The following is a 22,908-nucleotide window of genomic DNA, read 5'->3' as shown; positions in this document are numbered from 1 at the left end:
AATGGGCTAAATTCATGAGTATATATACTTCTAATAGATGACAATTCTATTTTATCTATTTTAAATGGCATGGCTTTTCAGACACCAGTGGGAAACAGGCAATAACAAAGAGAATAAATATGGAAGAATTTGGAAATCTTCATGCCCAAGACTTTTCTATTCAAGGAGAATAATATCTTAGTCATCCTTATAGGGCTGATCATAACTCTAATATAGCATTTCTGGTAATAGCTCCAAATTTATATTCTTTATTAAAACACTTCATTCAAGGTAGTAGTAAGAGCTCAGGCTCCAAAGTAAAGATGCTATATTTGAATCCTGGTTCTACCAATTTCTAACTAAGTGACTTGGGGCAAGTTGCTTAGTTTTTCCAAGCTTCAGTTGCCTCACCTTTAAATTGGGGATAAAGACAATGTTTATCTTTGGAATTATGATAATGTATGTAAAGTGTTTAGCTCTATGCCTGGCATATAATAAGTGCTCAATAAATGAAATCTATTACTATTATTATTTTTTTTGAAGTATTGTTAGGAAGCAGGATATAGGCAGAGAAAGGGAGACTAGCTACCATAGAACCCAAGTTAAAAGATGAAAGAGAAGCTGGGAAAAATGTTTGTAACATATTACAAAAAGGACTACTTTTTTTCACATATAAAGAAAATGACTAACATATTAGTGGAAAAATAGATAAAAAATAGAACAATAGTTTGTAGAAAATACAAATGACTGAAATATAAAACTTCACTCATAACAAGAAAAATGTAAATTATAACTAAAAGATACCATTTTCACCTCTCAGATTGGCAAAGAACTAAACTTTTTGATTATACTCTTTAAAGTATAATAAAACAGGCACTTTCAAATATTGCAAGTGGGAACATAAGTTGTACAACCTCTATTAAAGCAATTTAGCAATATCTATCAAAATTTATAATGAATTTATCTCTGACCCACAATTACATTTCTAGGAATTTATCTTACAGATATCCTCACACATTTATAAATGACATGTATAGGAATATTCATTGCAGCATTATAGTCTGCAATCATGAAAGACTGAAAATAACTCAAATATTCATTCACTAGTGGGCTGGCTAAATGCACTGTGGTACATTCATACAATGGGACATCGTGTGGATTTTAAAAAATGGGGTACTTTTACAGTGCACAGATTCATATACATAGTCAAGATTGTATATGTATAACTATCCCTGAAAAGACACATAGGAAACTGAGAGAGGTTACATCCAAGGAGGGCGCTTGGCTGGCTGGGAAACTGGGGTGTGAGAAAGCCTATTTTCACTAAATATCCCTATGAATTTTTATTTACTGAATATGACAATAATTATAAAAGCAATTTAGTTCAGTTCTCTGTCTCTGAAAGTGAATATTTAACCCAACTGGATTTGAAATTCCTTAATGGGTTCCTCCTGAAATCTGTATAGCCTTTATCTAGGAGAACAATATGAAGATATAATTTAGAGAAAAGCAGAGACAATGCCTTTTACGGAGATTCCTGAAGTAGGAATAAATAAAATAAAATGGTGATGTGGGCCCAGAATCCTTATCTGTAATTGTGAAATCTTTTAATTTTTTAAATTTATTTGGCTGCACCCAGCCTTAGTAGTGGCATGTGGGATCTTCACTGTGGCATGTGGGATCTTCATTGTGGCATGTGGGATCTTTAGTTGCAGCATTCAGGATCTTTAGTTGCAGCATGCTGGATCCTTAGTTGTGGCATGCAGGCTCTTAGTTACAGCACGTGGGATCTAGGATCTAGTTCTCTGAGCAGGCATTGAACACGGGCCCCCTGCATTGGGAGCACGGAGTCTTAACCATAGGGAAGTCCCGTGAAATATTAAGAGTAATGAAAAGTGAAAGTTTTTTCATAACCTTTTTGGTAGCAATATCTGACCTAACCCAAATCCATTTGGTTGTAAAATCTGACCTGAACTGATATGAGGCTATTTATACTTATTGTTTATTACATTTAATGTGAATAATCATACATCATAGTGTATCCCATATGGTATGTAAACCACGTTACCTTAAAATTTTGTTAATTCTGAAATATGTTTGGCTCTAAGAATTTTGGATGAAAGACTGTGGACCTGTACGATTTTCTCTCCTGGCTGTCAGTCCTGAGTTAAGTCTTCACACAAAATATTATCATTACCAGAAAGAGCCTTCTAACAGTTAGTTATCCAGTCCTCTTCTTCAACAATACCCACCACTCAAGGTTTATGAGTTGCCTGCTTTTGGCTTTTTGTTCTTACTCTTTGGGAGTTTTGGTTAAAGACAATCACTATGCAAGCAATGTACCTGATCTCAGAGATTCTGATATGGAAAGAAAATTTGGGCAAATCTGATAATTTATGCAACTATAAAAATGAAATTCTTTAAGAAGAATTTATATTCTTTCTGTCATTGTAGCAAGAGCTACACACAGGTTAAAAAAAATTGCCACCCCACTCCCCATGCCTGTATCTTTCAGTATTGGGAAACTTAAGATATCTTAATTATTTTCTAGTGTCTTAATCATTTTGTGAAATCATGAAGTTGGATAATGGTCATTTAATATAAAATGTTCTCTTTTCTATGGAATTGTAGCTTCTTACTAATTATGAATTAAAGCCTAATTTAGTATGGCTGGAAGCCAGAATGACAAGTGAAATTTAGAGACCTCAACCTTGGTTATCTTGAGAGAAAAGCACTGTTAGATAGTTTGGAGTCAAAGAATGTTACCTGCTAGGCTCCAGTTGCAAAAGCAGTAAGCTGACTTCCAGAGAACATAATGCAGAAACCAAAACCGAGAGGAGAAATACCTGCTTGTGAACTCTACCAGGCCGAAGTGATGCCAGGTTACCCTGTTTATTAGCCTGCACTTTAGAAAGTTCAGGGCACGTATGGATATGCATTTATTCCATTGTATGTTACACATTATTGAAAACACATTCTACAATATAACATAATTCATCCATGCATTGCTTGAAATTTAAGATTACAAAACGAAATGATAGTGTTTTGTTTTATGACTGCCTGTACTTTCAAAAAGAAAGACAATATGGGTAGATTGACTTTATAACTTTTATATGCACCTATTAGGGAGAACAACACAACAGAAAAGAAACAACCCCCACCCCCTACACACACAGAGTTTCCCTATGTGTGTGCCACAGGCTGTCACCTTTAGTTTAGGTAAAACCACGTGCTCAGGGCTGTGTTAGTGGGGAGAGCATGAGCTGGAGGTTAAGGTGTTCTGCTTGCTCTCTGTGCCACAGCTGAAGCTGGGAGACTTGAACTGATTGGAAGCAAGCTGGGATGGAAGTTCTTTGGAAGGAAGGGACCTCAGATTCTTCCAGTTTAATATAGCAGATTATACCCTTCCATCCTCTGGTCACAAAGAAGGTGATACAGGTTGGCAGAGGGCAAAGTCATGAAACAACAGAAACTGGAGGACATAGTTAAAGAGCTCAACTACTTTGTTGATAAGTATAGGTAGCTCCCAGAAGAGTCACTACTTAAATGGTTTTTCAGGATTGTGGACTCAGACTGTTTGCCTAATTCTGGACACAGCTGCATAAAGAGGCATGTATTGGTTAACATATGACCCCCAAATAGTCACAGTCTGTGACGGCTTGGATGAAAATTAGAGATGGGGGAACATCCAGCATTTTGGGGTGACTAAGGGCAACAACAGTACACAGTATGCATCCTGAAAAAGGCAATTGCCCAACTCCCCTACTAAATGGAACACCACGGGTACAGCAGCTGATATGCTGTGAATGCAAGTCGTGTTGGACTGGCATTACGGTAACCAGGATATTCGCCTAATGAAGATGCCTGTGACCCAACCCAGACCACCATAAGAGATGTGATTAGAGTACACCTAATGTTCTTCCCATATTGCTTTGTTACTGGGGGTGGGGGTGGGGAGGCAGGTATGGATAAGAAATAATGCAAGAAACTATGTCTGATTTACTGTCCTAACTTCTTTCAATGGGCTTTACTGATGCTAGGAAAATTAGAATGATTCACTAGAAAGAGAGGAAAGGAAGGGGAGTCAACAGAGGAGAAAACAAAATAGGGAGAAAATATTTCAGTTGCTGTAAACACATGGAATGGAAAAAGCAGAAATTGATGGGGAAGAAGCCAGAGTTTTGACAGAGCATTACCAAGACTGGGGAAGCCACTGGCACCGGCAGTAACAAGACCCAGACAGATCAACTATGTATCCCAGTTTGGAAGAATTTAGAAAATTGGATGACAAGGAAAAGCACAATAAATTTGATATTGAAATACAAGAGGTGTCAGTAAGAAAGATTGAAACTGATGAAGACTGATGGGAAGGCCAGGATCTCCTGGCTCATTAGAGCTGGAATGGAGCCATAGTAACTGAACCTGACGTCCGTTGTTTGGGTCAAAGTTAATGATAAAATGGAAGGAAGGAAGTAAAAGAATAAATAAATGGGGTATGCTAAGGTGAAATCCAACCTTACTTTGGTGTCTTAAGAGAGGCTCAGAGCAAGACAATAATATTCTTTCTTAGCTCAAACTCTAGATGCCTGGAAGGTAAAGCAATATGGCTTGGCAAAGCTTCCTCTGCTTCTGAAAATTGGCAAAACAGAATGGCGACTGGCAAATAGGAATGGTATCCTTCAGCAAACACCTTTGTCTCGCATTACTCCTAACCAGGAAGATTACACTTAATCACTTTTTTTTCCTCTACAAAGAAATTCATTCTAATTGTGTGATTTAACTTTAATACATATTTTTCTCGTCTAAAAGGTAGACGTGGGAGTCATGTTTAGAATATACCATACGTTTTATAGCAGTGACTTATACTTCTGATTAAATTTGTGTATAGATCCAATAAAGAAGAAAAAAGGAGGGAAGTTTTATTGGAAACACAGTCACATTGTAGCATCCCTAAGGTAACTTAGGAGAGAAACATGTACATTCTCATTCCAACAATCAACCTTTCTAACAGGTCTATCTACGCACTTTTTTTTAGCACTGCTAATTCTCGCCTACCTCTTTCTTATTTATTCATGGAATACTTAACACAAAGAAGAGTTTTTGCTTTTTAAACTTCCAGATATTTCACAATTTAGAAAGAGTTAATCTAAAAAAAAGAGAAGTATATAGGAAGTGAAAGAAAAAAAAAGGATTAGAAGGAAACATACCAAATACTAAACTATTAACAGTGGGTAGAAGGACTATAGGTGGTTTAAAATATCACTTTTAAAGATATATATTCCACCACAATTGTCCCAAGTAAGCACAGGTGCTTAACCGATTATTGCCAATTCACTGGTGTCAGTTTCTTTAAAAACAAATTAGCAGAGAGTAACAGCCAGCACTACCCACCACCAGTCCCTCCCATCAGGAAACTTGCAGAAGCCTCTTAGATAGCCTCAACCACCAGAGGGTAGACAGCAGGAGCAAGAACTACAATCCTGCAGCCTGTGGGGAAAAAACACATTTACGAAAGATAGATAAGATGAAAAAGCAGAGGGCTACATGCCAGATGAAGGAACAAGATAAAACCCCAGAAAAACAATTCAGAATAATGATAGTGAAGCTGATCCAGGACCTAGGAAAAAGAATGGAGGCAAAGATAGAGAAGATGCAAGAAATGTTTAACAAAGACCTAGCAGATTTAAAGAACAAACAAGCAGAGATGAACAATACAATAACTGAAATGAAAACTACACTAGAAGGAATCAAAAGCAGAATAACTGAGGCAGAGGAACGGATAAGTGACCTGGAAGACAGAATGGTGGAATTCACTGCTGTGAAACAAAATAAAAAAGAATGAAAAGAAATGAAGACAGACTGAGAGACCTCTGGGACAACATTAAACACAACAACATTCGCATTATAGGGGTCCCAGAAGGAGAAGAGAGAGAAAGGACACAAGAAAATATTTGAAGATATTATAGTCAAAAACTTCCCCAACATGGGAAAGGAAATAGCCACCCAAGTCCAGGAAATGTAGAGAGTCCCATACAGGATAAACCTAAGGAGAAACATGCCGAGACACATAGTAATCAAATAGGCAAAAGTTAAAGACAAAGAAAAATTACTGAAAGCAGCAAGGGAAAAATGATAAAAAACATACAAGGGAACTCCCACGAGGTTAACAGCTGATTTCTCAGCAGAAACTCTACAAGCCAGAAGGGAGTGGCATGATATACTTAAAGTGATGAAAGGGAAGAACCTACAACCAAGATTACTCTACCCGGAAAGGATCTCATTCAGGTTCGATGGAGAAATCAAAAGCTTTACAGACAAGCAAAAGCAAAGAGAATTCAGGACCACCAAACCAGCTCTACAACAAATGCTAAAGGAACTTCTCTAAGTGGGAAACACAAGAGAAGAAAAGGACCTAAAAAAACAAACCCCAAACCATTAAGAAAATGGTCATAGGAACATACATATTGATAATTACCTTAAATGTGAATGGATTAAATGCTCCAACCAAAAGACACAGGCTGCCTGAATGGATACAAAAACAAGACCCATATATATGCTGTCTACAAGAGGCCCACTTCAGACCTAGGGACACATACAGACTGAAAGTGAGGGGATGGAAAAAGATATTCCATGCAAATGGAAATCAAAAGAAAGCTGGAGTAGCAATACTCATATCAGATAAAATAGACTTTAAAGTAAGGAATGTTACAAGAGACAAGGAAGGACACTACATAATGATCAAGGGATCAATCCAAGGAGAAGATATAACAATTATAAATATAAATGCACCCAACATAGGAGCACCTCAATACATAAGGAAACTGCTAACAGCTAGAAAAGAGGAAATCGACAGTAACACAATAATAATGGGGAACTTTAACACCTCACCCAATGGACAGATCATCCAGACAGAAAATTAATAAGGAAACACACGCTTTAAATGACATAAAAGACCAGAGAGATTTAATTGATATTTATAGGACATTCCATCCAAAACAGCAGATTACACTTTCATCTCAAGTGTGCACAAAACATCCTTCAGGATAGATCACATCTTGGGTCATAGATCAAGCCTCAGTAAATTTAAGAAAATTAAAATCATATCAAGCATCTTTTCTGACCATAACGCTATGAGATTAGAAACCAATTACAGGGAAAAAACCATAAAAAACACAAACACATGGAAACTAAACAATACATTACTAAATAACCAAGAGATCACTGAAGAAATCAAAGAAGAAAACAAAAAATACCTAGAGACAAATGACAATGAAAACACGACAATCCAAAACCTATGGGATGCAGCAAAAGCAGTTCTAAGAGGGAAGTTTATAGCAGTACAAGCCTACCTCAAGAAACAAGAAAATCTCAAATAAACAACCTAACCTTACACCTAAAGGAACTAGAAAAAGAAGAACAAACAAAACCCAAAGTTAGCAGAAGGAAAGAAATCATAAAGATCAGAGCAGAAATAAGTGAAACTGAAACACAGAAAAAGAAATATCAATAAAACTAAAAGCTGGTTCCTTGAGAAGATAAACAAAATTGATAAACCATTAGCCAGACTCATCAAGAAAAAGAGGGAGAGGACTCAAATCAATAAAATTAGAAATGAAAAAGGAGAAGCTACAACAGACACTGCAGAAATACAAAGCATCGTAAGAGACTACTACAAGCAACTCTATGCCAATAAAATGGACAACCTGGAAGAAATGGACAAATTCTTGCAAAGGTATAACCTTCCAAGGCTGAACCAGGAAGAAATAGAAAATATGAACAGACCAATCACAAGTAATGAAATTGAAACTGTGATTAAAAATCTTCCAACAAACAAAAGTCCAGGACCAGATGGCTTCACAGGTGAATTCTATCAAACATTTAGAGAAGAGATAACACCTGTCCTTCTCAAACTCTTCCAAAAAATTGCAGAGGAAGGAACATTCCCAAACTCATTCTATGAGGCCACCATCAACCTGATACCAAAACCAGACAAATATACTACAAAAAAAGAAAATTACAGAGCAATATCACTGATGAATATAGATGCAAAAATCCTCAACAAAATACTAGCAAACAGAATCCAACAACACATTAAAAGTGGGATTTATCCCAGGGATGCCAGGATTCATCATCCCAGGATTCATCAATATATGCAAATCAATCAATGTGATACACCATTTAAGAATAAAAACCATATGATCATCTCAATAGATGCAGAAAAAGCTTTTGACAAAATTCAACACCCATTTATGACAAAAACTCTCCAGAAAGTGGGCAGAGAGGGAACCTACCTCAGCATAATAAAGGCCATATATGACAAACCCACAGTAAACATCATTCTCAATGGTGAAATACTGAAATAATTTCCTCTAAGATCAGGAACAAGATAAGGATGTCCACTCTTGCCACTATTATTCAAGATAGTTTTGGAAGTCTTAGTCACAGCAATCAGAGAAGAAAAAGAAATAGAAGGAATACAAATTGGAAATGGAGAAGTAAAACTGTCATTGTTGGCACATGACATGATACTATACATAGAGAATCCTAAAGATGCCACCAGAAAACTACTGAAGCTAATCAATGAATTTGGTAAAGCTGCAGGATACAAAATTAATGCACAGAAATCTCTTGCATTCCTATACACGAATGATGAAAAAACCTGAAAGAGAAATTAAGGAAACACTCCCATTTACCACTGCAACAAAAAGAATAAAATATCTAGGAATAAACCTACCTAGGGAGACAAAAGACCTGTATGCAGAAAACTATAAGACACTGATGAAAGAAATTAAAGATGATATCAACAGATGGAGAGATATACCATGTTCTTGGATTGGAAGAATCAATACTGTGAAAATGACTATAGTACACAAAGCAATCTACAGATTCAATGCAATCCCTATCAAATTAGCAATGGCATTTTTTATGGAACTAGAACAAAAAATCTTAAAATTGGTATGGAGACACAAAAGACCCTGAATAGTCAAAGCAGTCTTGAGGGAGAAAAACGGAGCAGGAGGAATCAGACTCTCTGACTTCAGACTATAATACAAAGCTACAGTAATCAAGACAATGTGGTACTGGCACAAAAACAGAAACATAGATCAATGGAACAAGATAGAAAGCCCAGAGATAAACCAACACACCTATGGTCAACTAATCTATGACAAAGGAGGCAAGGGTATACAATGGAGAAAAGGCAGTCTCTTCAATAAGTGGTGCTGGGAAAACTGGACAGCTACATGTAAAAGAATGAATTAGAACACTCCCTAACACCATACACAAAAGTAAACTCAAAATGGATTAGAGACCTAAATGCAAGACCGGACACTATAAAACTCTTAGAGGAAGAACACTCCTTGACATAAATCGCAGAAAGATCTTTTTTGATCCACCTCGTAATGGAAATAAAAACAAAAATTAACAAATGGGACCTAATGAAACTTCAAAGTTTTTGCACAGCAAAGGAAACCATAAACAAGATGAAAATACAACCCTCAGAATGGGAGAAAATATTTGCAAATGAATCAACGGACAAAGGATTAATCTCCAAAATATATAAACAGCTCATGCAGCTCAATATTAAAATAACAAACAACCCAATCCAAAAATGGGCAGAAGACCGAAATAGACATTTCTCCAAAGAAGACATACAGATAGCCAAGAAGCACATGAAAAGCTGCTCAACATCACTACTTATTAGAGAAATGCAAATCAAAACTACAATGAGGTATCACCTCACACAACTTAGAATGGGCATCATCAGAAAATCTACAAACAACAAGTGCTGGAGAGGGTGTGGAGAAAAGGGAACCCTCTTGCACTGTTGATGGGAATGTAAATTGATATATCCACTATGGAGGTTTCTTAAAAAACTAAAAATAGAATTACCATATGATTCAGCAATCCCAGTCTTGGGCATATACCCAGAGAAAACCATTATTCAAAAAGACACACGTACCCCAGTGTTCACTGCAGCACTATTTACAATAGCCAGGTCATGGAAGCAAACTAAATGTCCATCGACATATTAATGGATAAAGAAGATGTGGTACATATATATGATGGAATATTACTCAGCCATAAAAAGGAAAGAAACTGGGTCATTTGTTGAGACATGGATGGATCTAGAGACTGTCATACAGAGTGAAGGAAGCCAGAAAGAGAAAAACAAATATCTTATTTTAACACATATATGTGGAACCTAGAAAAATGGTACAGATGAACTGGTTTGCAGGGCAGAAACTGAGACACAGATGTAGAGAACAAACGTATGGACACCAAGGGGGGAAGCAGGGGGTTGTGTTGGTGGTGGGATGAGTTGGGTGATTGGGATTGACATGTATACACTGATGTGGATAAAATTGATGACTAATAACAACCTGCTGTATAAAAAAAATAAAATTAAAATAAACCATTCTGGAGTCAATTTTATCATCTATGAATTTATCATGATAAATTTTATCATGATTAAAAAAATACATTCTGGAGTAAATTTTATCATCTGTGAATTACATATCAATAAAGCTGCTATTAAAAAACGAAACAAGGGCTTCCCTGGTGGCGCAGTGGTTAAGAATCCGCCTGCCAATGCAGGAGATACAGGTTTGAGCCCTGGTCTGGGAAGATCCCACATACCGCAGAGCAACTAAGCCTGTGCACCACAACTGCTGAGCCCATGAACCACAACTACTGAGCCCATGTGCCTAGAGCCCGTGCTCTGCAACAAGAGAAGCCACTGCAATGAGAAGCCCGTTGCACTGCTCCTGCTTGCCACAACTAGAGAAAGCCCACACGCAGCAGGAAAGACCCAATGCAGCCAAAAGTAAATAAATTAAATAAATAAAATTTAAAAAAAATTTAAAAACTGAAACAAAAGAAAAAAAACAAATTAGCAAACATATCCTTGAATGGCTCTCCCCTCACCCATACCCAACAGCCCTCTAAAAGGTTACAAAAAAAAATAAAATAAATAAATAGATAGATAAATAAATAAATTAATTTAAAAAAAGGATTAGAGTTGGCATGATGAGGGAGTGAGAGCTGGGTGCCTGTGTCATAGCCAATTGATCTCATTCAGTAGTTAAACCTGACTGGACTATAGGCTGCAGGTGGTGGCAAGAAAGTAAATTTGAAACAGTTCATTGTAGGCCACACAGTATTTCATAATTTTTGTAAAGGCTAAATGAATATATCTCTGAGAAGTTAATGTTAAAGCTACAATTCTAATTCTGTGATATCTTTGATCTTAAACCTCTGATATGGAAAACATCCAGAGGTAAGCTTTTTATTTCAACTAAAAAATTCGTTTTAATCAAATATCCAATTTAAATAATAAGTTCTGATTTGTTTCCACCTGGTTTGCTATTAACTTATTGCAGACATTTCCTTATACTGATAGCTTCCTCTACTACAATGTTTCCTTTTCTCTTTCAAATAAACAGTTGTATGAAGGAGAAATTTTTATTTCTTTGCCAGCAATGACTAGCTAAAAAAACATCTTGGGGGCTTCCCTGGTGGCGCAGTGGTTGGGAGTCCGCCTGCCGATTCAGGGGACACGGGTTCGTGCCCCGATCCGGGAAGATCCCACATGCCGCAGAGCAGCTGGGCCCGTGAGCCATGGCCGCTGAGCCTGCGCGTCTGGAGCCTGTGCTCCGCAACGGGAGAGGCCACAACAGTGAGAGGCCCGCATACCGCAAAAAAAAAAAAAAAAAAAAAAAAAAAAGATCTTGGCCCCAGTCTGATTATTTTTGATACCCAAACACTTGAGGGTACCTTGTGTTTCAGTCAGTACATTCACGATAATCTGTACTAATGAAATAGTACCAGTGGCCAATGTTAACTGAGAGATTTTTTCCTCTTTCGTGCCTTCAGGCCGTATTCATCCACATGGAAAGCCATATTAGCAGAAAATAATTCATTTTTTTTTGTCTTAGTAAAAGCTTTTTGCCAACAGATTTTTATCTGTCTTTGTTTGGAGATCTCAAATGGATCAACTTTACCTTTTTTCAACCTAAGATGAATGTGACACAGGGGTTTACCCTTTATGCAACAACAGGGTCAGAGAGAGAACGAAAGACTATGAAGTCTGCAGGGCGTGAAATTAAAATTCTCACACTGATACCAAAGCCTCCACTGAGGTAATGACACAATGCTACAGTCCTAGCATGAAACCTTCCGGTTTGAATAAAAGTCAGTGCCATGTGACCTACAGCTGTATATCAGTAGAAACATTTTGCTGTTCACAAAAATATTTATGTCCAAAGGGAGAAGATAAAAAATTGGGGCAAGCTTCGGTGAAGCATCAACTTACTGAAGGGGACAGTTCTGGAAAAGTTACTGAGCTCCAGCAGCACCTGGATGAGTGAAGGGAAACTGCAACCCTGGTGGAGGGTGCCTCATCTACAGCATCTACAGCATCACAGCAATGCCACTGACTCCTACCTCACCTCTTGTCCAGAGTGTCATGGTTCCCAGTGGTTCCAGGGCCAGTTCCAGTTTTAGTTCTGCCACTAATTAGCTTGTTTCTTTGTAAACCAACGGCTTGACTTACAATTATGATCTGCCCTTGAGATGAAGCAACATCTCAGCTTTTACCAGAAGCTGGCTCTTCCACCACCAGTCTATTTCTTTCCAAAGCCCAGAAGACAGGGTTTGGCTGTAAGGTGTATCAACTGGTTCAAAGAGAAGTTTTATTTTAGGAGCAGCACATTTCTCAGTCATGAGCTGAGATTGTGAGGACAGCAGACATGGGGCTGGATGGGATGAAGAGACACTGACTGAAAAGTCTCCTTCAAGCTAGCTGGAGCCATACTGCCAACTACCCATGCAGGAAGGCACCACTTCATTAATGAAGAACAGTTAGAAGCATCCTAATGAAAGTCCACATTGAATGCCATTTGTGGTGAATGGTCCAGTCTGCACCTGGTAGGACACGTGTCCCAAGGCAAGATACCAAGTGTCAAGTGCATGGCTGTGCTAACTTCTGTTGTACAGACTTTCAGGGTGAGGAGAAGAGACAGCCCTCAACAAGAAATAAACAACATCCTTTTCTTCATTGTGAACTGGCATGGTGCCCCATCTCTGGCTTTCATCCTGGCTCTTAAAAATGCTTCAGTGGGGTTACTCAGAGCCCCAGAAAGAAGAAAATCCCTAGGGTACAACTTCTAGCATCCTTTTATTTATTTACTGAATAACATTTAACAAACAATCCCACTGAAAAACAATCCCATGGGTAAGTGTACCTTTTATCTTATCTTCCTTATATATTATTATTATTATTATTTAATATGAACATTAATCCAGGTGATTTTTAAACTGTCAAAATGTAGAAAGGATGAATTCTCCATGTATGCTAAGGAACACAACTGCACGCAAGGCTTTTATAAGACATGCAGTTGTATACAAGGTTGGTCTGCTTTCTAAATAACTTGCCATCCTGGTATTAGGCTGGAGCCTTCTCGGCTCTAACGATTGGCTCTGGTTTTCAAGTAGCCCATGTCCTGGGACAGGGAAAGCCTGAGGCAGCGTCCCTATTCTAATACAAGTCACAATCCACCTCAGAATTTTCCAGCTTTCCCAGAGGAAGAAACAGCCTCTCATGTATAATAGTAATCACTCTCCCCTTGCTGGCCAAGAGGCTCACATTCCAGACAAGTTGATCATTTTATAAGCATTTAAGGACAAGTACAAAGCAACGAGATGATGCGCTTTCAATCTCAGTAATAGTCTTACTTTAGTATGCACCCACGACAGAAAGAAAATCAATGAAATGCTTGGTAAGTAAACAGGTAATGCATTGGCCAATTACTCTTGGGCTTCAAGACCAACTTGGACTCTTTCTTTCATGGGTAATGTTACGATTTGTACAGCAAGTGGCCCATTCTTATTCCCTATAAAGGTATAGAAGACATATTCCAGAAGTCTTAAGGCTAATGAAAATAACAATATTTATGTGTCTCCCTTTATTATTTACAAAGAACTTTCATATGTACCTGTCTCTTAAGTTTTGTGGTTAAACGCACAAAAGTTTACAGGTAATACAAAATGTTAAAATGCGTTTCTCCACAAGAAATAAAGAGAAGGTAGGTTGGAAGAAAATAAAGGACTGTCATATATTTTTTGGGGGGGGAGCTTATTAATATCAAAAGCAAATAATTTATAGGGAAAATATGAACAGTGTTAAATATGTTAAAAGTGGTATATATACACATATGATACATATATTTGAATATATAAACAGTGTACAAAAGTGTCCAGCTGTGCTGAAAATGCATTAGTCAATGACCATTAATTACTACATTATTCTGTTCTCTTCATTGTAAGTATTCTTATTGATAACGTCTTTGATTTACTCAGGGGCATACTTGGCACTATCATGCACAATCCTGACCATTTTTTTCCTAAGACAAAGCATGTAGCCTACACTAATATACAGTAACCTTTTTCAATATGACTAATGACCTCAATTTGGCCTTCAAGGGGACAAACTTCTTTTTCTCCTAGTGTCCTTCCTAAAGTAAAATCTGATGTTTTCCAGACACAGTTTCGTTTAAACCTAAAAATGAAAAAACCTTCAGTAAACACATGTTCACAGAGCATAATCTCAGGAAACGTAAATTATACCTGGGCCCCTGTCAACTGGGAAGGCCAAAGATATCCGAGGAATGGCTCTTCCCTGTGCTGTGAATGACGTGGTGCCAAGTTTGCTTATCTAGTTAGCATTTCTAAACTACCGGCCAGCAGAAAACCCAAAGATTTTGAAGAGAAGTTTAAACTGTGTTATTCTGAAATCAATTACTTAATTTTTAAAAATTAATTAATTAATTAATTATTTTGGGGGGCTGTGTTGGGTCTTTGTTGCTGCGCGTGGGCTTCCTATATTTGCAGCACGTGGGGGCTACTCTTTATTGCAGTGCGTGGGCTTCTTATTGCAGTGGCTTCTCTTGTTGTGGAGCATGGGCTCTAACCCGTGTCCCCTGCACTGACAGGTGACTCTTAACCACTGTGCCACTAGGGAAGTCCATATTTAATTATTTTTGAAAATACTCATCTCTTTATTATTTTCTCCTCAGAATGTGTAAATTACTCTGAAATCGAGAGATAGATGTACACGTTTTCATTTTGATTTCATCTCTAAACAAAGGGTACGGTTCAGACATAGGATGGACAGCTGGAAAACTGAGGTTCCATGTGGTCAAGGGACTTTGTCAAGGCTTTGCTACTGCTAAGCTGTGAGGCAGGATGAATACAGGTCTTTGGACTTTAATTCTCAAGGTCTTTCCTGTAAGCCATGCTGCCTGTCTACATGCAAGGATTTTTAATTTGAGAAAACCAAAACAAAGAACTGGTCATAGGCCTAAGTAGAAGAAGCTCTATGATATGGCTGAACACAAGATAATGGAGTGGTATATATTCTATACTAAGTGAAAACAATTGTGAGACGTTATCTAAGCAATCAAATCCCAATGCAGGGACTTCCCTGGTGGCACAGTGGTTGAGAATCCGCCTGGTTCAATTAATCTTGTTCAATGAATCCAGGTGAGGCCTAGAAACAGGTACTTTGTCAAAGGTTCCTAAGTGATTTCAATATGCAGATAGATTTTAGAACCACTGCTCTGAAGGGAATTAAGCCCTTTCAGAAGTTTTACAAAGAGCTAATTATGAGAAGAAATCCATTATCAATAACTTTGAATTCAGGGTTATTCAGTTTGCTTCTAAGCCACATTTCTGCACAACACTGTCACTCAGTGCATTTGGCAAGGGGGAGCCTGTGTCATTCACATGTACTGTGCTCCAGGTGCCCCCCAAAATCTTGTTGCCCAGAGCATAGAGAAAGAAGCTAACACTGAGGGCACACTGTGGCCCAGAACCAAGTTAAGGCTTTGCACACCTAGTCACGTTTAATCTGAGCAAATTTGCAAGGCAGTTATTAATACTCTTATTTTCACATGAGGAATCAGGCTCAGGCATGTTTGCAAGCATGTTTGCATGGTGAATATTAAAAAATACAACCCTATCGCCCACCTCTGAGATGAGTCTAACCTTATTCCTAACCTTTTGTCAGGGAACTCACATAGAGTTTAGAATTACAATAGCAAGGTCCAAACCTGAGCTCTGTTTCTTATTGCTTGTGCAGTCCTGGGAAGTTCTACAATGACAACTACTATTAGCCATGTACCAAGACTCTTCTAAGTACTTTATATAAACTATGTTGCTTAACCATCATGTCCAGACTATGGGAGATATTATTACCCCCATTTTAGAGATTAAACTAAGCGATTTGTTCAAAACCACATAGGCTAGCATTCAAACCTAGGCCTATAAACCTAGGTGTTATAATTATTACCCCTGGGCTCTTAAATGTTCTATTGCCTCTCTGAGCTTTGTCTTCTCATGATTGTGAGGATTACATTAGGTAACATACATAAAAGAATTTTTTTTTTTTTTTTTTTTTTGGCGGTATGCAGGCCTGTTGTGGCCTCTCCCGTTGCGGAGCACAGGCTCCGGACACGCAGGCTCAGCAGCCATGGCTCACAGGCCCAGCCGCTCCACGGCATGTGGGATCTTCCCAGACTGGGGCATGAACCCGTGTCCCCTGCACCACCAGGGAAGCCTCCCATAAAAGAATTTTTATAAAAGCATTTAAGTGCCTAGGACAGCAAGTGGCACTCAACAAATGTTTCTTAACATTGAAGTGAAGGGAATTTGATGATCTTGGACCAAAGGCACAAGTCTAAAACATCAGCTGACGAGGCCAAAAACTGAAATGATAGCAGGAACTGGCAATACTGAAGAGATGTCACTAATCGTAGCATTTTCCAGAGTTCAGTGCCCTGGAGAAGACCCACCAGGAAGCATAATCCTCACCTACTGCTGGCTCAACAAAGAAATAACATAATTATGTCTTATGTTCCAAGGGTAACCTTAGATTTTTTGCAACTACTTGGAACTACAGAGTGTAAAATTTTGAAATGGGTTAACCTCCTATAAATGTGTGCCCTTTGTTTTCTTTTTAAATATTGTTTTTAAAACTACGTAATACATTGTTGTTGTAGAATATTTGGAAGATATAGAAAAGTGTGAGCAATAAAATAGCTCTTATAATCCCTTCCCCTAGAATTTAGAGAGATTTCCTGAAGCCAAGGACTAGAACTCTAAGTGGCTAGTAAGTATAAGCTGTTGTAATGTACACTTTCCCTACTGTACGTTCATCCTATGTCAAGAGTGTCTTGACAAGATTCCTCAAACTGAATTCATTTCTTGGAATTATACTGTGTCTTTATTATTTCTACTTAGCCTATTTGTTTCTGTTTTCTTAATTTACACACTCTATAAGCAGTATGTGCAAGAGGAATGGATGATTATATTAATGGTTTTTAACAGTGGGAATTATTAGAGTAACACCCCAAAATCATGGCTTAATTAAAAGGAACATCTTTTCATCAAACACCTAAAAATTTCCATGCATTCAGCTGTTCTTGGTAGTAATGCACCTGCCAGCAGGGAATGTCAATTTATCAACATAGCTTCTATAAAAATCCTTTTGAATGGCTGGACTTTTCATCCTCCTGATATGGAAGACAGGTGTATTTATAACTTCATATTTTCTTTTACATATTCAACCAATTCTTTTCTGAAGTTTTTGGATTATCCCTTTTTATTGTCATCATTTATGTGCAATATATCATTCAATTTTGTTTTTATTTTGTTATCTGCAATATACACAAAATGGAAAAGTTATAGTAAATGGCATTTTGATTGCGTGTAGTATGTAAACTATTATTCAGAGCGCATATAAAGCTAAAATGATAGTTCTTGGCCTAGAAGCCCACACTTTTGGAAATCATTTTGAAAAAAATCTAAGAAGAAAATCTATCTAATACTTTGAAAATGAATTTTAGTAGTCATTAAAAAGAGCTTTACAATGATACATAGTTTGTATGAACATATATTGTGAAAGGACATAGCCGAACTTGCCCAACACAAGATGTGATACATAATAGGCATTCAGTGAATAGTAGCCAGTATTGCCACATATGGTCACCACTCATGTGCTCTATTGTATAGCAGCAATGAGTTCTGCTGTTCAAACCTACCACATAAACCCAAGTAGTGCCTGTAAGGCTCTAGTTTGAGGTTTGGGATTTTAATTTAGTTCCTCTTTCTTCACCTTGGAAGGATAACACATTATGTGCTAGGCACATGAGGGGATCTGGTTAAGTTCTAAAAATATCTGTGTGAATGTACAGGTGAGAAAAAAGTCTGATTTTTTAAAAAAAGGATTTTGTTACAGTTAGGATTCTGGGCACAAGTGCAAGAAAGCGTTGCAATTTGGCTGTTGTGTGTAATAGAAACACAGCACTTCCCCTTCTGTGTAAGACTAATTTTCTTCCTATCAAGTTATAAAAACAAATTCTAACTCTTAAAGTAAGTTTGCCGGATTCCTACTCTAAATCAGAATTTTATAGGCTTAGTGCCTACACCTCAGAATAAAATTCAAGTTTCACACAGTGTGAGAAAATGAAAAAACACTGAAATTTGGGATCAGAAGAAAGAAAGAAAGAAGTAAAAGACATCCAAATAGTTAAGAAGTAAAATTATCTCTTCGAATGACATGGTTTTCTATGTAGGAAACCCTAAAGACCACCCCCCCACACACACACACACAAAAACCTGTTAGAACTAATAAATGAATTTGGTGAAGCTGCAGGATACAAAATCAAGATATAAAAATCAGTTGTGTCTCTTTACACCAACAATGATCTATCAGAAAAAGAAATCAAGAAAAAAATCTCATTTATGATAGCATAAGATAGAATAGAATACTTGGGAATAAATTTAATCAAGAAGGTGAAAGATCTGTACACTGAAAACTATAAAACATTGAAGAAAAGAATTGAAAAAGACACAAGTAAATGGAAAGATATCCTGTGTTCATGGATTAAAATAATTAAAATTCTTAAAATAGCCATACTACCCAAAGTGATATACAGATTCAATGTAATCTCTAACAAAATTCCAATGAAATTTTTTGTAGAAATAGAAAAAACAACCTTAAAATTCATATGGAAACACAAAAGACTCTGAATAGCCAAAGCAATCTTGAGAAAGAAGAACAAAGTTGGAGGAATCACACTTCTTGATTTCAAATTATATTACAAACAGTATGGTACTGGCATAAAAAAAAGACACATAGACTCACTGGAGAGAGTCAAGTGCCCAGAAATAAACCCAAGCATAAATGGTCAATGGATTTTCAACAAGATATGCAATGGGGAAAGGATAACCTCTTCAATAAATAGGACAGCATGTGGGAAAACTGAATATCCACATGCAAAAGAATGAAACTGGACCCTCATCTTATACTATACACAAAAATCAACTCAAGATGGATTAAAGACTGAAATGTAAGACCAGAGACTATAAAACTCCTAGAAGAAAACACAGGGAAAAAGCTCCTGACATTAGCCTTCAAAATGATATTTTGCATGTGACACCAAAAGCTCAAGCAACAAAAGCAAAAATAAAACAGTGGGACTACATCAAATAAAAAAGCTTCTGCACCACAAAGGAAACATTAAACAAAGTGAAATGGCAACCTACAGATTGGGATTAAAATATCTGCAAGCTATACATCTGATAAGGGGTTAATATCCAAAATATATAAGGAACTCTTACAACTCAACAGCAAAAAGCAAACAGTCTGATGAAAAAATGGGCAAAGGACCTGAATAGACATTTTCCCAAAAAAGACATAGAAAAACACTCTTTTCAAGACAGAAGTTTAAGTTTTAGATTGCAGGGTACTTGGATCCTTCCAGCCTGGGTTGGCAGAGTGTGGTTTCAGGTTCCCAATATTCTGAGCCTGGGTCCCTCAATCTCAAACTCAGTGGGCAAGGAGTCTCCACAAGCCACCTTCAAGTCAGCCGTGTGTGAACAGTTGCCTGTGAGCTTGACTGTGCAGTGGGAATTGCTTTATAGAAAGCTCGGCAAGGTGGAAACTTACAGCAAAATTTTCAGAACACATTAAGCATATGGTCTGACAGCAAAGGAACAAGGTCTTAAAAAAAAAAAGAACAAATTAATCTATTATTTTTTAAAAGTTCCCCAAATAAGCTATTAAATCCTTCAAAGCACATACACAAATATTTTCCAACCTCCCTCAACAAAAAACAAGCTCTACAAAATCATCCCTCTTGACATAGCTCAAAAAACAAACCAAACAAAGTAAAACAAAAACCTTCAACTTGGTGTTGTGATAAAAACTAATCTTTCTGAAAAAACCTAGAGTAGTGAGGTGAACAGTGCTTCCTAGAAATAGGCTAACTACAGTTCCAGTTCCAAAAATTCACTAATTGGGCATGATTTGGTGAGATCAGTCTTTCTCTCTTCACATCTCACAGGGAAAAATAAAAAAAGAGGTCAAGAGTACCAGTCTTAACTCCTACGAGTCAGGAAAGAACAGAGAGAAGGAGCCTCCGTAACCTTTTACTTCAGGGACCGAGCGTGTAAGCCTGCTGCTGCAGGCCTGGTATTTGGCTCTATCAGTTTGGAAGGAATCCTTATTGCGTTGTCATAAGACTGAGAGATAGAAACTCCACTGGTATTTTAAAAAGTGACAAGATATCTGTTTCACTGAACAATCCCAGAAGATAGTCTTCATTTTAACATAAAATGTTTCAGATTTACATACCTGAATAGAAAAAAGACACCAACATATAAAAAATATACTGCATGCAGTAGACTTTTCTCCTTGGTCAAATTTGAAATAAAAGATTTGAAGATCCAAAGCTACATTAATGCAAATAACTGCCTGTTGAAAGTATACTTTTTGATTAAATTGGCATACATCAAGTACAATTAGAAAGGTTATTTATAATGAAGAAATACATAATTCTGCATCTTAATGGGGATGACAATTACAGCTGATGGTTTTTAATTAACATTAACTTCTTTTGCTCTGAGTCTCAGATATTTCTTATACGGTCTGTATGCTGGCAATGGACACAACTAATTCTGCAAGGTACAAAAGGGTTAATTATCAGCAACATTTGTGCTCATAACAAATTCATTGGTAACTTGCCCAGCTCTGGCTCCACACTGGAGACCTGAGGATCAAGTAGAATTGGTAAACTCTGACTCAGTGTCATGGCAGGACAGGTATTTGTTCAACTTTCTGAGCAAAGGCACACCTACCCACCAGGTGTTCAGAATGACAGAGAAAAGCCCCTCCAGTTCTCTCTCCTGGTGGAATGGTCTGTGGGTGTTGCCTGTTCCAGGCAAACAGAAATGCAAGGCATTGTTCAGTTCAGTGGTGCCACCCTCCTGTACCGAGATGCCCACTGTGCTTACTTTCTTGGACAGCTCAGGGATGTGTGAGCAGTATTGGAGGCTGGAAGTAAGATGGAAAGAGAGAAGCACTGCAGCTCTCAGCACAGAAAACTATTATAAAGCCCTCTTTGCTTGTGCTGTAAATTACATATTTATTTTGTTAGCATGAGATAGATGAATATTTCCACATACAAAGGTGCCCTGCTAAAATCAGGATAAGTGATATTAATGTCCTCTGGTCAGTATGATTGAACCTCGAAAGCAATAAACTTTATGCGTCAATAAATATTACATTTGCAACATAATTAACATTCCTTTACTGTCTCTAGCACTTATTACACATTGTAACCACAAGTCTACAATACATTATTCACATTTGGTGTGTCACCAAGTGATGGATTGCTGTAGGAGAGGCTGTCCTTTAAATAAATCAACAAATAAAAATGCAAATGTTAACATTTTCAGCCACAACTTCTCCCATCTTGAAAGCGGAATGAAAATTTCACATTACATTGACATGCAGCAGAGAGAACAATTAACAACGTACACTGTGAACGAGAAAGATGACTTTGCCAAGCTAGGTTTTATCACCTGCACATGGACCCACATGGGACTCTTATAGATGCCAGCACTTTTCAGAGAACAAAGGAAAACCTGTCGCCCACCGGCATCTGTCCCATTCCCATCCTTTTCTGCAGGTCTTGAAAATTCTTGGAATTTAGGGTGGACAGGGAAAGGACTTTTATTCTTGTTCTCCTCAGTACTTTCAAAGGTTTCTTGGGATGAAGAACAACAGGCTTTCCTCTTGCATTAAGAGTTTATATGTAAAAGCAGTCTATAAAAAAATGCCTTTTCTATACTTTGAAATAAAAATAATTCAAATAATCTTGATTCTGAAGTCTGGAAAGCAACCACTGTGCCTTCCTGGTAACTGATTTTCATAGTACTGAATCTTTTTTTTTCAACTCTGCACTTTGTATAATAGACCTATAATATGCCATCAAGCACTTCTAAGGATAAAATCTGGTGTGCTGCACATTGTTTTGTTTAGTCAAATGCTCATTATTTAAGAAGCTTCTGAGAATCTGTATTTAGCTGAACTGTAGCATTAAGAACTAATAGATAAAGAATCCTTTTTTTAAGGTCTGTAGATATGAGTTTTCACAGCGATTTTAACCTGGGCTTGTAAAACTCTACAAAGTTGATATTGCCATTTCAGAAAATGTGTGCTGAGGATGTACTATAAAACCCTCACTGGGGAAACATTTTATTCTTCTTTTTCATGCTTTTCTCTAAACTGAAGTGCAATCATCAAAAACACATTAGAGTAGTGTTAAAGATCTCATTGAAGATCTTAGTGTCAAAGATAGGAAAATTCATTAAGTTTGAAAATCCAGATTGTCTTTCCTCTTTACCTATAACTCCTCCAAAGAAATCCCTCAAGATGAGCTAGGATGGATCCTCTCTGAGCACAAGCATTCATCCACAATGTTAAGTGGTCCAAGGTGGAAGCCCCATCAACCTTTCAGAACCACAACTCACTGTAGGTCTTTGGCAAAATGCCATGCATGGTAGCATTAAAAATAAAAGAAAGGA

At 37.4% G+C, this 22,908-nt stretch overlaps 1 protein-coding gene across 2 annotated transcripts in view; it reads right to left on the bottom strand.

Annotated features, from left to right (window-relative positions):
• Positions 1-22,908, bottom strand: part of KIAA1328 — a 399,857-nt gene that overhangs the window by 25,667 nt on the left and 351,282 nt on the right. The gene's annotated exons all lie outside the window — the stretch shown is intronic.

Source organism: Mesoplodon bidens (genome assembly GCF_964165515.1).
Source record: "Mesoplodon bidens genome assembly, chromosome: 13".
Taxonomy (NCBI): Eukaryota; Metazoa; Chordata; class Mammalia; order Artiodactyla; family Ziphiidae; genus Mesoplodon; species Mesoplodon bidens.
Note: the sequence above shows the minus strand (reverse complement) of the source record. Positions and strands in the feature narration are given on the sequence as shown.